This window comes from Oryctolagus cuniculus, chromosome 19 (genome assembly GCF_964237555.1).
Source record: "Oryctolagus cuniculus chromosome 19, mOryCun1.1, whole genome shotgun sequence".
NCBI lineage: Eukaryota > Metazoa > Chordata > Mammalia > Lagomorpha > Leporidae > Oryctolagus > Oryctolagus cuniculus.
In genome coordinates this window covers 63,427,466-63,442,008 of record NC_091450.1, presented here as the reverse complement: position 1 = coordinate 63,442,008, position 14,543 = coordinate 63,427,466, and the positions used below count along the sequence as shown (strand labels likewise).

General features: G+C 38.9%; 1 long non-coding RNA gene across 1 annotated transcript in view; it reads left to right on the top strand.

Annotated features, from left to right (window-relative positions):
* Positions 1–10,291, top strand: part of LOC127489155 (uncharacterized) — a 477,275-nt gene extending 466,984 nt beyond the window's left edge. Inside the window, exon 3 of the long non-coding RNA XR_011384361.1 lies at positions 8,868–10,291. This is a non-coding gene — a long non-coding RNA (uncharacterized lncRNA). The remainder of the gene's footprint in view (positions 1–8,867) is intronic.
* The last annotated feature ends 4,252 nt before the right edge of the window (positions 10,292–14,543 follow it).

Below are 14,543 nucleotides of genomic sequence, written 5' to 3'. Positions count from 1 at the left end.
TTAGGTGCATATACATTGATAATTGTTATATCTTCCTGTTGAATTGATCCCTTAATCATCATATAGTGTCCCTCTTTGTCACTCTTAACAGTTTTTGTGGTAAAGTTTATGTTGTCTGATATTAAGATGGCTACGCCCGCTCTTTTTTCATTTCTGTTGGTATGGTATATCTTTTTCCAGCCTTTCACTTTCAGTCTGTATGGATCTTTGTTGGAAAGATGTGTTTCTTGTAAGCAGCAAATAGTTGGGTTTTGTTCCTTAACCCAATCAGCCAATCGGTGTCTTTTAACTGGACAGTTCAGGCCATTAACGTTCAATGTGACTAATGATAAGTGGTAACTTTGCCCTGCCATTTGCCAAAGATAAGTTCTAATATATGCTTTGAATTCCCTGTGATCTTTTGCTGTGAGCTTTCCTTCCTTTACCTTCTTTCATATTGATGACCGTGTTTCTGTGTTTCTGTGTGTAACACATCTTTAAGCATCTTTTGCAGGGCTGGACGAGTGGCGACAAATTCTTTCAATTTCTGTTTGCTATGAAAAGTCTTTATTTCACCTTCATTCACAAATGATAGCTTGGCAGGATATAATATTCTGGGCTGGCAGTTGTTCTCTCTTAGTACCTGGGCTATATCTCGACATTCCCTCCTAGCTTGTAGGGTTTCTGATGAGAAGTCAGCTGTGAGTCTGATTGGAGATCCTCTGAGAGTAATCTGATGTTTTTCTCTTGCACATTTTAGGATCTTTTCTTTATGTTTCATTGTGGAGAGTTTAATTACAATGTGTCGTGGTGAGGATCTCTTTTGGTCGTGTTTATTAGGGGTTCTGTGAGCTTCCTGTACTAGGATTTCTCTGTCCTTCTCCAAACCTGGGAAATTTTCTGCTAATATCTCACTAAAAAGGCCTTCTAATCCTTTCTCCCTCTCCATGCCTTCAGGAACTCCTAGTTTTTTTAATAGTGTCCTGCAGATTCCTGACAATATGTTTTAGATTTCTAATTTCCTCTTCTTTTCTTTGGTCTGACTGTATCCCTTCCTGTTCTCTGTCTTCTAAATCCGATATTCTCTCTTCTGCTTCCCCCATTCTGTTTGTAAGGCTCTATATTGTGTTTTTCATTTGATCTATTGAATTCTTCACTTCATTATGATTTCTTGTCACTATCACAGTTTCCTGTTGTACTAGTTGTTTTGTTTCATTTTGATTCCTCCTTAATATTTCATTTTCACGAGAGAGATTTTCTATCTTGTCCATTAAGGATTTCTGTAGTTCAAGAATTTGTTTTTGAGAACTTCTTAATGTTCTTATCAATTTTTTGAGATCTGCTTCTTGCATTTCTTCTATCTCATCATCTTCATAATCTTGAATTGGGGTGTCTTTTTCATTTGGGGGCATCATGGTGACTTCCTTGTTTCTATTATCTCGGATTTTGCATTTGTGATTTGGCATATTGGAGATATTTGGTTTCTTCACTGTGGTGCTTTTTCTTGTTATACTATGACTCTAGATTAAGTGGACTGTCTGTTTTTGATGGAGCCTTAGAGGCTTGAGATGGGTGTGGCCTGAGAGCTCTGTTTCGTGTGCCAAAGGTGACACTCCCAGGTTAGGTGTGGTAGATCTCTCTCTCTCTCTCTTTTTTTTTTTTGATTCAAAAGGGAAGTAATTCTGCACAGCTGAATGAAGTTGGAGGTAGTTAGCAGGCAAATGATATACCCACAGGAGCCAGAGATTGGAAGCTCTTTCCCAAGGACCACACAGGGTATCTGTTCTGCCCTCAGGGTGGGCTCAAATTCTCCTTCAGTCTCCCACTGGGTTGCCAAAGTTACAGAATTGTAGCATCTCTGGAGAGTACTCATGTGAATTCTGTGAGTTCTTTCCCCCACCGTCTCTTTTTTCAGTCTCAGTTCAGTAGCACCACAAATTTACTAGGTCCTAATCTCCTGTTAATTCGCCCCACCCAGAGTCAGGTTTTTCTGCTAGGCTCAGGGCCGGTGCAGACCTGAGGTCACTCTGCTTATGACGTATGTCCAAGATGGCGCCTGCTCTTTGTCTTGCTCGCCCTTGAGAGGTGAGCGGAGAGAGAGAAACCCGTGTCCGTACCAGTCACCTTTTTTTTTCTCTCTCACTCTCTTCCAGTTAGCCTGGTGAACTTTCCCCCCCTGGGGGTCATTCCCTCTAGTCTCCTCTCTCTGCTTGCCTGCCGGTGTCTCGGGCTATTGAGGTTCAGCTCACCTCGCGTTCCAGCGCTGGTGTGTTGAGTCTGCCGCTGGTGTCCCGAACTGTGGGCTCCCACACTCTCCACGCAGGTCCGCTGTGAATCACGCGTTCCGGAAGAGTTTCTTCTGCTGTTTCCTCCCCTACTCTTCCTTGAATCTGCAGTATCTCCACTCTTATTAAACTGTCTCTCCCTGGACTATCAGTGTGCTCCCTTCCCATTCTGCCATCTTGCCTCCTCAGCTCTCTAATTGCTTTTAAACATCATTGAAAGATTAGGCAAGATGATAAGAGAAAAAAAGCTGTCATTCTAGTTGGTCTTGTTAGTTTGAAAAAGACAGAAATGTGGATTAATGGTATAACTAGTACTCAAACATTACTTTATACTTTGTGTTTCTGTGTGGGTGCAAACTGTTGAAATCTTAACTTAATACATACTAAATTGATCTTCTGCATATAAAGATAATTGAAAATGAATCTTGATTTGAATGGAATGGGAGAGGGAGTGGGAGATGGGAGGGTTGCGGGTGGGAGGGAAGTTATGAGGGGAAAAAGCCACTGTAATCCATAAGCTGTACTTTGGAAATTTATATTTATTATATTAAAGTTAAAAAAAGAAAAAGAGAGAAATAAAGTAATTGCTTTGAATACAAAGATTTCATATCTTCAGTTAATACCAGCTAAGAATTTTATAACAAAGTAAAGGAAAAAAACAAGTAACTTAGTTTTGATATTTTCACTCAATTTGCTAAAGTCACATATAAATGATATATCACTTTGAATAACTAAAAGCAGTATGTATTTTTTCACCTTGTATGGAAATGTGGTTATTCGAAGTAGCATGTTTCCATTGTAATTAAATGTTAATGAAATAAGTAATTTTCATTGAACTTCATCAGGTAAGAAGAAATTATTAGCATTTATTATGGCTGTGACATTTCAAAAAGATCAAGTTAAAAGGAATGAAACTTCTAGCAACTTTGCTCATCACATGAATTATTACTTTGGTTCATTTTTTTGTAAAGAAGAATGAGATTTCATAAGATTGGTTTTAATAATATCAAGAGATTAACATTTCTTACATCAAATTTTATTTGTCACAACAAGAGTTATTTATTGTTCAACATGTTATTTATCCATGGCTCACAATAGCTGTTGAATATTCAGTTTTCTTAAAAACATGTGGGGGGAGGCATTTGGTGTCGAGATTAAGACTGCTTGGGACACCTGCAATCTCAAATTAAAGTGACTGGGTTCAAATCCTACCTCCATTCCTGATTCCAGTGTCCTGGTTAATGCACATCCTGGGAGGCAGCAGGTGAAATCTCAAGTTGTTGAATCTCTGCCACACATTTGGGATATATGACTGAATTCTTTGTTCCTGGTTCAACCTGTCCCAGCCTCGGCAGTAACTAGCATTTGGAGAGTGATCCACTGGGTGGGAGATCCCTCTTTGTTGCCCTCTTGATATGTGTGTGTTTGAAATAAATAAAGATGCAAAAAAAAGTGGGATAGTAAAACTTGTATGACTACATCAAAGAGCCTGTTTTACAAGATTGATTTGTAAAGGGGAAAAACAAGTTTCAGAACTGAAAACTATAGAGACAGAAAAATGATTCATCTATCACCAGCTTTGTGCTAAAATCAATGATAAAGGCAAGAGGCAGCCCAATAAATAGGGTTTCAATTGTTAGTCATGCAATGTATTCTATCCCTATACTCCTTCCATCAAGCACCCCCAACCTCAACGCACAGCTGCAGATCTGCAGAGCAGAGTTTGCTGGTGGCTTGGAACTAGCTGAGGGACCCCACTGGCAGGCAGACATATGTCTATCTTGCAGGCAGGAGAAGTGGAGAGGCTTTCTTTTCTTTCTTTTTCATTCTTACCTTAAAGCATCCTTGGTTCGAATTCTTCACTTCAACTCCCCACTTTGCCGTTGAACTACTTGGTTAAGTCTGCAGGGCCTGTTGACATTGGGTTGTCTACATTAACTGCCAGAGCCACTTTAATCACTGGGATATGATTAAATCTGAAAATTGTATTTTTACAATGATTCTTTCCATGTTTTCACATCTTTATGATGTGAATAAATATTTGTTAGACAGTGTCTACAGTGTTTCAAGTGCCCAGACAAAAATGGAAGCAGTTGGAACATTAAATCTAAAAATTCCAGATGTGTAGAGATATCTGGATATGTCACTGAAATTTTCAGATTTCATCCAGATGTTTGGTGTTATGGTTGTTTGTTTCTACAAAAGTCATACATTTATGCTACAATATAAATATGGATTATGACATTATATAGATTCAGCTTCCCATTAACCTAATTCACTGTGGCCACCTTAGGAAATTATGAGACACTATAGATTCATATATAATTTGTTTTCTTCTCTAATGTAAAGCCTAGGAGACCAGATATTATACACATTAAATGCAAATGTGCAAAGTGCCTTGATTCCAATAACACCTCCACTTCCTATACAACTTCCTGCTAATGCTCACCCTGGGAGGCATCAGTTGATAGATGAATTACTTGGGTCCCTACCACCCAGGTGGGAGACCCAGGTGGAGTTCTTGGCTCTTGACTATGGTATGGCCCACTCCTGGCTCCTGTGGTTATGGGGAGTGAACCAAGAGATGGAAGATAATCTCTTTCACTCTCACTGTCTCATTCTGCCTTTCAAATGAATAAAAACAAATAATTTTTAAAAATTAAATGGTAAAATGTCATATGATGAGAAAGAAAATGAACGGACATACTTTCTTTTAAATACAAAGTCGTATTCCTAAAATCCGTACCTTCTTAGAATTTTCTCACGTGAAATTGCACATGACAGATGGATGCTGGTATTACAGAATTACTGTACCTCCTCTCCTAGAGAAGAACATAAGCATGGATTTCAATAACTCTATTCCTCCCATTTTTTGTTTCCTGTCAAGATTATTTTGCATGAACATTTCAGTCTTGGTGACAGTGATTATGATGATGACTTACATGTTTTTTTTTTTTTTCCCCCATGGAATGGTCAATGGAGAAACTATCCTATGGAGAATCTTGAAAGCCTCATTATTCCAATATCACAAATATGAAAATTGAGACAGAGAAAAGTGTGGTTTTCCCAAATTCACACAAAAACTCAGAAGTGAAGCCAAGAGTAGTACCCAGCTCATGTGCAACAGATCTAATGCAACCTGCACTGTCAAGCTCACATGGTGATTAGACTGAGTAGTGTAATTACCTAAAGTACAGGGCAGGAAAATAGCACCCCATTTACCAACCCAGTCACAGCAAGTAGAGGAATTACGTGAATGAGAGTCACCATATGGATGGTGCTCACGCATTTCACAATCCTGTACTTTATCTTCTTATCCTGAATGCTCTAAAAACAGGAGTTTGAGATAGAATTCAAATAAAAAAACCAAACCCTAATTCTGGAGCCAGATAAAGACATAGGTGTTTAAATCCTGCTGTTAGATTAAATCCTGGGGTTAGAGTTTCCATCTGTGTCATGTTCATGTAAACTTTACCTCAATTTTCTCATTCATAACATAGAAATAATGTTCACAGCATGAGGGGAAAGTGTATTAGAAATAAAGCACATGTAGCACATATGCTGTAACATGATGCATGCAGTGATCCTTATGAGTGGTAAGCAGTAATAATATGTCAGTTCCCATCAAATATTTTTAAATCTTTATTTATTTGAAAGGCAGAGAGTTACAGAGAGGCAGAGGCAGAGAGAGAAAGAGGGAGAGAGAGAGAAAGAGGGAGGGAGGGAGGGAGGGAGGGAGAGAGAGAGAGAGAGAGGTCTTCCATCCACTATTTCACTCCCCAAATGGCAGCAATGGCCATAAGCTGAGCCAATCTGAAGCCAGGAGTCTGGATCTTCTTCTGGGTCTCCCACATGGGTGCAGGGCCCAACAACTTGGGCCATCTTCCTCTGCTTTCTCAGGCCATAGCAGAGAGCTGAATTGTAAGTGGAGTGACCAGGACTTGAACTGGCACCCATTTGTGATATTGGCACTTCAGGTGGCAGCTTTACATGCTATGCCAAAGTGCTGACCCCTCACCACTGAACTTTAAATAAAATTTTTACTATATTGTATTATTTTTATCAAATGGACTAGTGTATAGATAGGTAATAAATGAGACATGATGTTAATTGAACCCAGCAGTGAAAGCAGTGACAATCCCTAGTTAAGAATCATCTCAATTTCAGTATTTAATTGTGTAAATGTCTAAGGAATTTATACTTTTATGAATCATGTGATTTGAAGGTTACAGACATAAATATTTCTTTGGAAATTTGAGTTATTTCTCATCACATTCCCATTGTAACTGTGTATTCACAGAAATTGAGATTATTTCAAATATGAAAATGCAGAACATTCAAAATATATTTGGTGTAAAGAATGAAATATATTTGGTGGTGAAACAGACCTGTCCCTATCAGATACAAAGATCTGGTATAAAATTACAGCAAGAATGAAAATATTATGTTCTCACAGGTAAAAACTGACCCAGGGACAGAACAGAGTAGAGCAGAAAGCTGTGCATAGGAGGGGCCTTGAAAAGCTCATGGATGGGGCCAGTGCTGTTGTGCAGGGCATTGAGCCTCTGTTTGTAACACCAGCATGCCATGTGGAGCACCATTCTGAGTTCTGGCTGCTCTGCTTCAGATTCAACTCCCTTCTAATGCACCTGGGAGAGCAGCAGACAATGCCCTGAGTACTTACTCCCTGCCACCCACATGGGAGACCCAGACGTGGTTGTGGGCTCATCTCACTGGGGGAGTGAACCAACAGATGGAAGATTTTTCTCTTTCTCTGTTTCTCTCTCTGTCTCCATTAGCATAACTTTCAAATAAATAAAATAAATCTTGAAAAAAAAACCCTCAGAAACCTCTTGAAACACAAGAAGTTATCATTTAATTCCATTTTCTGTGAGCTTTTTGAAGCCACTTTCTACATGGAAGCTTTACTGATGATGGAATTGAAACAGTGATCACTGAGAAAATGGTGACTTTCATAAAAAGCTACCTAGAACAACTTGTTCTTTTTAAATATTTATTTATTTATTTGAGTTACACAGAGAGAGGGGAGGCAGAGAGAGAGAGAGAGAGAGAGAGAGCTCTTCCATCCACTGGTTCACTTCCCAGTTGGCTGCAATGGCTGGAGCTGCACTGATTTGAATCCAGGAGCCAGGAGCCAGGAGCTTCTTCCCAATCTTCTCCATGGGTACAGGGGCCCAAAGACTTGGGCCATCTTCTACTGCTTTTGCAGGCCACAGCAGAGAGCTGGATCAGAAGTGAAGCAGCCAGGTCTCGAACTGGCACCATATGGGATGCTGGTACTTCAGGCCAGGGCGTTAACCCACTGCACCACAGCACTGGCCCCAAGAATAACTTGTTATTCACACAGAATAAATGGAAGCATTTGCTTTCCTCTGTATACTAAAATCAATACTTCCTGGTTTGACAGGTTCAATTTGAAATGCAAACCTTAAACTCTTTGAAAATGTAGAATACATTTGTGGCCTCAGCAGAGAGTATCCTTCAATAGCTCTAACCATTAAAGAAACAGTGTGTAAATATAAATACATTAAGAGCTTCTGATCATCAACAAATACTCCAAGAAAAGGGGAGGGCACAAAACAGAGAAGATAGTAGCTTCTATACAACTGAAGGTATTAAATTAGGACTCAGGCATTTTAAAGTCCATAAAGAGCAAGATTAATTTTAAAAAGAATTCATACCAGATACAGGGAGGTATTTCATAGAAGCACTACAGTGGGCCATTATTTTTTAAAAAAAGAACGTTAATTTATCTATGAGAAATGAGAGAGAGAGGCCTTCCATACACTGGCTCACTCCCCAAATGGCAGCACTTTCCAGGCGCAGCAACAGGGAGTGAATTGGACACAGAGCAGCCAGGACTCCTGGTGCTACAACATGGGACATGGGCACCAACTCTGGATCCTAACTCTTCAAAGATACTTGACTCCATTAGAAAACAGGAAAGGCAAAATAAAAGCACAGTAAGATAACATTTATTGTCATTGTGTTGTAAAAAAAAAAAGTTGAACCTGGTAAATCCAAATGCCGGCAAAGATTTGGGTGAACTTGAACCTTTATGCCCTGGAATGAATAAGAAAACTAAACTGATACAACCTTGGGAAACATTTTTTTTTTCACATTAGTGTGTTAAGATGAACATTCACATAACATTCAACCTATTGAAGCTCCTGGCTACGTATCCACATAGGTTCCATCACAGGTTTATCATGCAAGAGCAGAACCAAATACCTTGGAGACATCTTGAATGATAAGCCCTTTCTTGTCTACTTCTCTTTATTATTGTGATTTTTAATTTTTAAATCCACAAAGCAAAAACTGGGAGGTAATACTACAATGAATTCCCTTTGTTGTTAAATATGAAAGGTAATCATTTGTGTGCATCTTCTGAATGTTTATAAGTTATTATCACAAACATGCAACCTGATTAAACTCAGGGTGGGATTATTTTTATATTTACCCTCTTCCATGGTGTCTTCGTGTAAACCTTTGAGAATCTGGTTCTCCTAGGCAGACCAAAAGGAGAAAGCACTTGAATTTAATGTTCTGTTTTGCTTTGTGTGTTTCCTTTCTTTGTCCAAGGTGAAAGTGTGGTTCCAGAACAGGCGGATGAAGAGGAAGAGGGTAAAATTGGGCCAGCCGGGCACTGCTGCCTGAGAAAAGGAACTGGTGAACGTGAAGAAAGGAACCCTGCTCCCTTCAGAGCTGTCAGGGATTGGTGCGGCCACGCTCCAGCAAACAGGGGACTCTCTGGACAATGAAGACAGCCACAACAGCGACCACAGCTCCGAGCATGCACACTTATGATCCACACAGACAGGACCAGCTCCATCCTCAGGAAAGAAGCACCGTGATGGCAAGCCTTACCCAACAGAGTTTACACAGAGAGATGGCCATGGCCATGATTTTTAATATTATCAAATTCAGGCATCATGGGTCTGTTTTGCATGATTTATAGAGGAAGGAAGTGTCACTTATCAAAGATGTTTCCATGATGAAAATCAGAAGGTGAATTTGCTTTGAATAGTCCAGAGATGTTTAGTTGTGTGTATGACAGTGAGCAGGTATGTTTGCCTTTGCTTGCACTGAAAAATTAAATGGGTACTAAGAACAAATTATGACACATTTCTACACGAGATGCCTCCAGAATGAAAACGTTGAAGATGAACTTACTTTACCCTCTCAGATGTACGAGTTCATGTTTATGACAGTGGGCAGGTATTTGCTTTTGCTTGTACTGAGAAATTGCTATCAAGAATAAAACATAAAACCTTTTATCCTGAACAGCCAAAGTGCCTGAGATCATTTAAGTAGATTTTAAAAAGGATGTAGTTTAACTCTGTATATATTATCCTTAAGTCATTTTCCTGTCTTCACTAATTTTAGCAATTCATTCATATTAGCTGATGAAAATAGGCACTGATAATGCCAGCCAGGCCAGCTTCCTGCCTTTTTATGCATGTGTCATTCTGCGAAATCCGTATGCACTTACTTGTGTACAAGTAGAGAAAAATACAGTAGTCTAATACGACATATTCTTGTACCACAGACAAAACAAACGTTATGTTGAATTTACTATCACTGCTGCTAATACATTATTATACAACTTACCTAGCTCCTCCTTGATTTATCCTATCTTGTAGCTTGAAAAAAAAATAGGATCATAGGCAAATCAGTTACTTTGTGGAAAGAGCTTTGTTGTGGCAGACACTGTGATTTTATTTCTATAAAATTAAAGTTGTTATGAATATGACTTAATTAACAAGAAAATGTTTCTTCCTTCTTAGAAATGGTGTCAGACAAGGAGCAAAGCCAAATGGGCTCCCCAAGGGGATAGACAAAACAATTCTGAATGTCTTCAAATTAAATTCAGTAAAAACACATTATTTTTTAATATGTGATGTATTCTTGCAGAACAACCATCTTTGTATTTTGTGAAAAATGTTTAATAAATGATCCTTTATAAATAATTTTGGTCTCCCCATTGTAATTTCTTTAATTTCTATAGATTTTAATATTCATATCTAAGAGCGCCCCAGACTCATCTGCTCTGTACTAATTCAGATCAAGATCATTAATGAATCACAGGTTTTCATTTGTAGATTTATTATGTCAAGAAAAAAATCAATCCTTGGGTGATCAAAGAGAATCTAAACATCATCATACAGTAAACCATTTTCTTAATTTGAAGAATATGGCAAATGAATGTTTTTGTGTGTTTTACAAAGCAAAGATAAAAGGGAACAGGTAACACTAACTGCCACAACTAATAAGTAAAGTAGTCATATATTTTAAAATTTATGTTTAACATATGTGAATCAATCCAATAGTTGTTTTAAAGTCACATCAACCAGAGTCCTTGATGTTACCATGAGCTAGCCAATCAGAATCTTCATTGGAATGGACACCACAGGTATCAGAAGTCAACAACTATAGGCCGGCGCTGTGGCTCAATAGGCTAATCCTCCACCTGCAGTGCCGGCACACAGGGTTCTAGTCCCAGTCAGGGTGCCAGCTCTGTCCTGGTTGCTCCTCTTCCTGTTCAGCTCTCTGCTATGGCCCAGGAAGGCAGTGGAGGATGGTCCAAGTGCTTGGGCCCTGCACCCACCCAGGAGACCAGGAGAAGCACCTGGATCCCGGCTACTGTGGGGGTGAACCAATGGAAAAAGGAAGACCTTTCTCTCTGTCTCTCTCTCTCTCACTGTCCACTCTGCCTGTTAAAAAAAAAGTCAAGGATTGTATTAACTTAATACATTTCATGTCATGTATGGTTGCACATGCATTGGATACCTAAGACCTACTTACAGTTATATGATGTTATTTTTTAACTGTTCCACATTTAACCAGAAGAATTTGGAAACATTACCATCATTCCTTCTTCCTCCATAGAAATAAACAGAAAACTAATTCATAAACATTTCCAAATTACTCATAATTCGATTTTGTTTCATAATGATTAGATTGACAAAATATATTGATTCTATTCTTAGTCTAGCAAGACATATATGAGTATTCAAGAAATAAAGTAAATTATATTTTTGTATCATATTTTCTCTTTGTGAAATACATTTTATCACACTGGTAAACAATATATCTAATTTAATTTTGGGGAGATCCTGTTCAAATTGAAGGTACAAAACATACTTCTCTATCACTTGAAGGAATAAAAATTATGTTTGTATTGAAGATATCTATTTCTTTTTGTAGAATAACTCTGCCTCTCAAAGAAAATAAATCTTAAAAAACAATTCTATAAAACTATTCAGTTAACATTTGAGGTAAGTGATACTTAGGTGAAAATATGATGTTTGCAATATAAATACAAACAATTGGCATAGTTATTATTTGAACCATCTGGGGAACAGTGTATTTTGCTGTCAGTTCCTTATGCTGCATTCTGTTTGTAAAAAGCAATTCAGAAATTGAAAGAAATCCACTGAGAATTTAGCATGAGAGCGGTAGTCTAAACATTCCAAACCTGAAAACGTTTGAAGTCTGCAGAACTGATTTGCAAATGCTCTTGAGAAAGTGGTGTTTGTTGTGGTGGTTGTGGTTGTTTCCTGATTTCTTACCTAAAACTGGCCAGGAAAATTGAGTAATAATTCTCTCACGTGTACCTCAATGTACAACTTTTGCCAAATAATGCTAAAAGGAGTGGACAAAGGAACAAATGTGGTCCCAGAAAAAATAGATTGCTACATCAAGTTTTGAGAACCTATAAAAATTTCAATAAGAATTTTTGAAATAAATCTAATAATTCTCTATTACCATGTGTTTTCTCAATAATCTCATTTTGACATTTGATATGCTTAAAGATATAGATACATTTAAAAATTGAATCGGGGTGGAGCCAAGATGGCGGAATAGTGAGGGTGCACAGCGATAGTCTGGGAAAATTTAGTTTAATAAAAGTGGAGTTACGATAGCCTCAGAAAAAGGACCAGAAAAAAATTGCAGAGGAAACTCTTCTGGATCTAGTGGATGTGACTCGGAGGACCTACTGGGAGAACAAGGTCGCCCACTGTACGGAAGCCGAGCCGCGGGAGCCGCAGGGTCTGCGCGCCAGTGCAGAAAGGGGAGTGCATGTCACACAGACACCAGCAGGGATAGTTGGGACACCCAGGGCTCTGAGTCCACACATCGGCGCTGGAAGGGGAGGTGAGCTCAATAACCCAAGACATTGGCAGGGAAACGGCAGTCAGAATCTAGAGGGGAGTGGGAAAGTGCACCGGACGCACTGACCGAGAGAAAGAAAAAAAGGTGGGGGGTTTCTCTCTGCAAGGCTTGCAAGAGTTTGCAAGAGTGTGCAAGAGACAAAGAGCAGGCCCCCACTCTCGATTTACATAACAACAGGGGATGTATAATTTGGGACATGCTCAAGCTGACTTGCCCCAATAGGTAGAGTTAGAAACATACCAGGGGATTCCAATTCAATCCCATCAAGGTGGCATGTACCAATGCCATCTCACTAGTCCAAGTGATCAATTTCAGTTCACAATTGATCATAATGAAAGGACTAAGAGTCAAAGGGAGCACATAAACAAGTCTAGTACCTGCTAACACTAACCGATAGAATAAATAAAGGGGAGTGTGATCCAACATGGGAAGCGAGATACTCAGCAGACTCATAGAATGGCGGATGTCCTAAATAGCACTCTGGCCTCAGAATCAGCCCTAAAGGCATTCGGATCTGGCTGAAAAGCCCATGAGAGTATTTCAGGCATGGAAAGCCAAGACACTCTGGCAAAAAGATCTCTGCGAGTGAGATCCCAGTGGAAAGAACAGGTCTTCAAAGAAGGAGGTACCTTTCTCTGAAGGGAGGAGAGAACCTCCACTTTGACTATGACCTTGTCTAAACAAGATAAGAGTCGGAGAACTCAAGGGGCTTCCATAGCCTTGGAAACTCATGACTGGCGCATAGGGAGATTACTGATGCCATAGACAGGAGTGTCAATTTGTAAAGTCAACAACAGGAGTCATGGTGCACTTACTCCTCATGTAGGATCTCTGTCCTTCATGTGCTGTGCATTGAGGCTTAATGCTATAACGAGTACTCAAACAGTATATTTCACTTTGTGTTTTTATGGGGGTGCAAACGGTTGAAAACTTTACTTAATGTATACTAAACTGATCTTCTGTAAAAAAAAAAGAAAAAAGAAAAAAGAAATTATCAATTCCCAACTTGACTCTCACTGGGATTAAACATGACAATAGGTCTGATCTGATTGCATCATCATTTAAAAAAATCATCTATTATTTTTCACTTTATGTTTCTGTGTGGGAGCAAACTGTTGAAATCCTTACTTAATGTATACTAAGCTGATCTTCTGTATATTAAGATAATCAAAAATGAATCTTGATGTGAATGGAAGGGGAGAGGGAGTGGGAAAGGGGAGGGTTGTGGGTGGGAGGGACCGTATGGGGGGGGGGAAGCCATTGTAATCCATAAGTCGTACTTTGGAAATTTATATTCATTAAATAAAAGATTAAAAAAAATAACAACAGGGGAGAGCTAAGGAACTGAGTCACTACAATTCAGTAGCCTAGGCAACCCTGTGGGAGTCCAGAGGAGAAACAGAGCCTGCAGAGACTCTTTGGGTAGAGCCAGAGACTGGAAGCTAAATACCATCAATTCTGCACAGCCGTGCCCTGTGGTGTTACTTACCCCCTGAATAAATAAAATAAATAAATAAATAAATAAATAAAAAGAGAGAGATTTACGACGCATAACCAGAGGGTGTCACCTTTGCACACCCATAACCCAGAAGAACCAAGCAGATCTCTCAGGCCACACCCATCTCAAGCCTCCAAGTCTCCTCCAACAGCAGGCAGTCCACTTAACACAGACATAGTATAAAATAAAAAAAATTTAAAAAAAAAACGCACAGTGACGAAAGAATTAACTATGCCAAGCAACAAACACAGAAATCGAGGGAACAAGATCAACGATGACACTACGATGCCTCCAAATAAACAAAACACCCCAAGCCAAGATTATGAAGATGATGAAATAGAAGAAATGCAAGATACGGATTTCAAAAAATTTATGATAAGAACATTTAGAAGTTTTCAAAAGCAAATCCTTGAACTACAGAAATCCTTAATGGACAGGATTGAAAATCTCTCTCATGAAAATGAAATTTTAAGGAAGAATCAAAATGAAACGCAGAAACTAGTAGAGCAGGAAAGTGTGATAGTGAAGAGAAATCAAAATGAAATGAAGAGCTCAATAGATCAAATGACAAACCCATTAGAAAG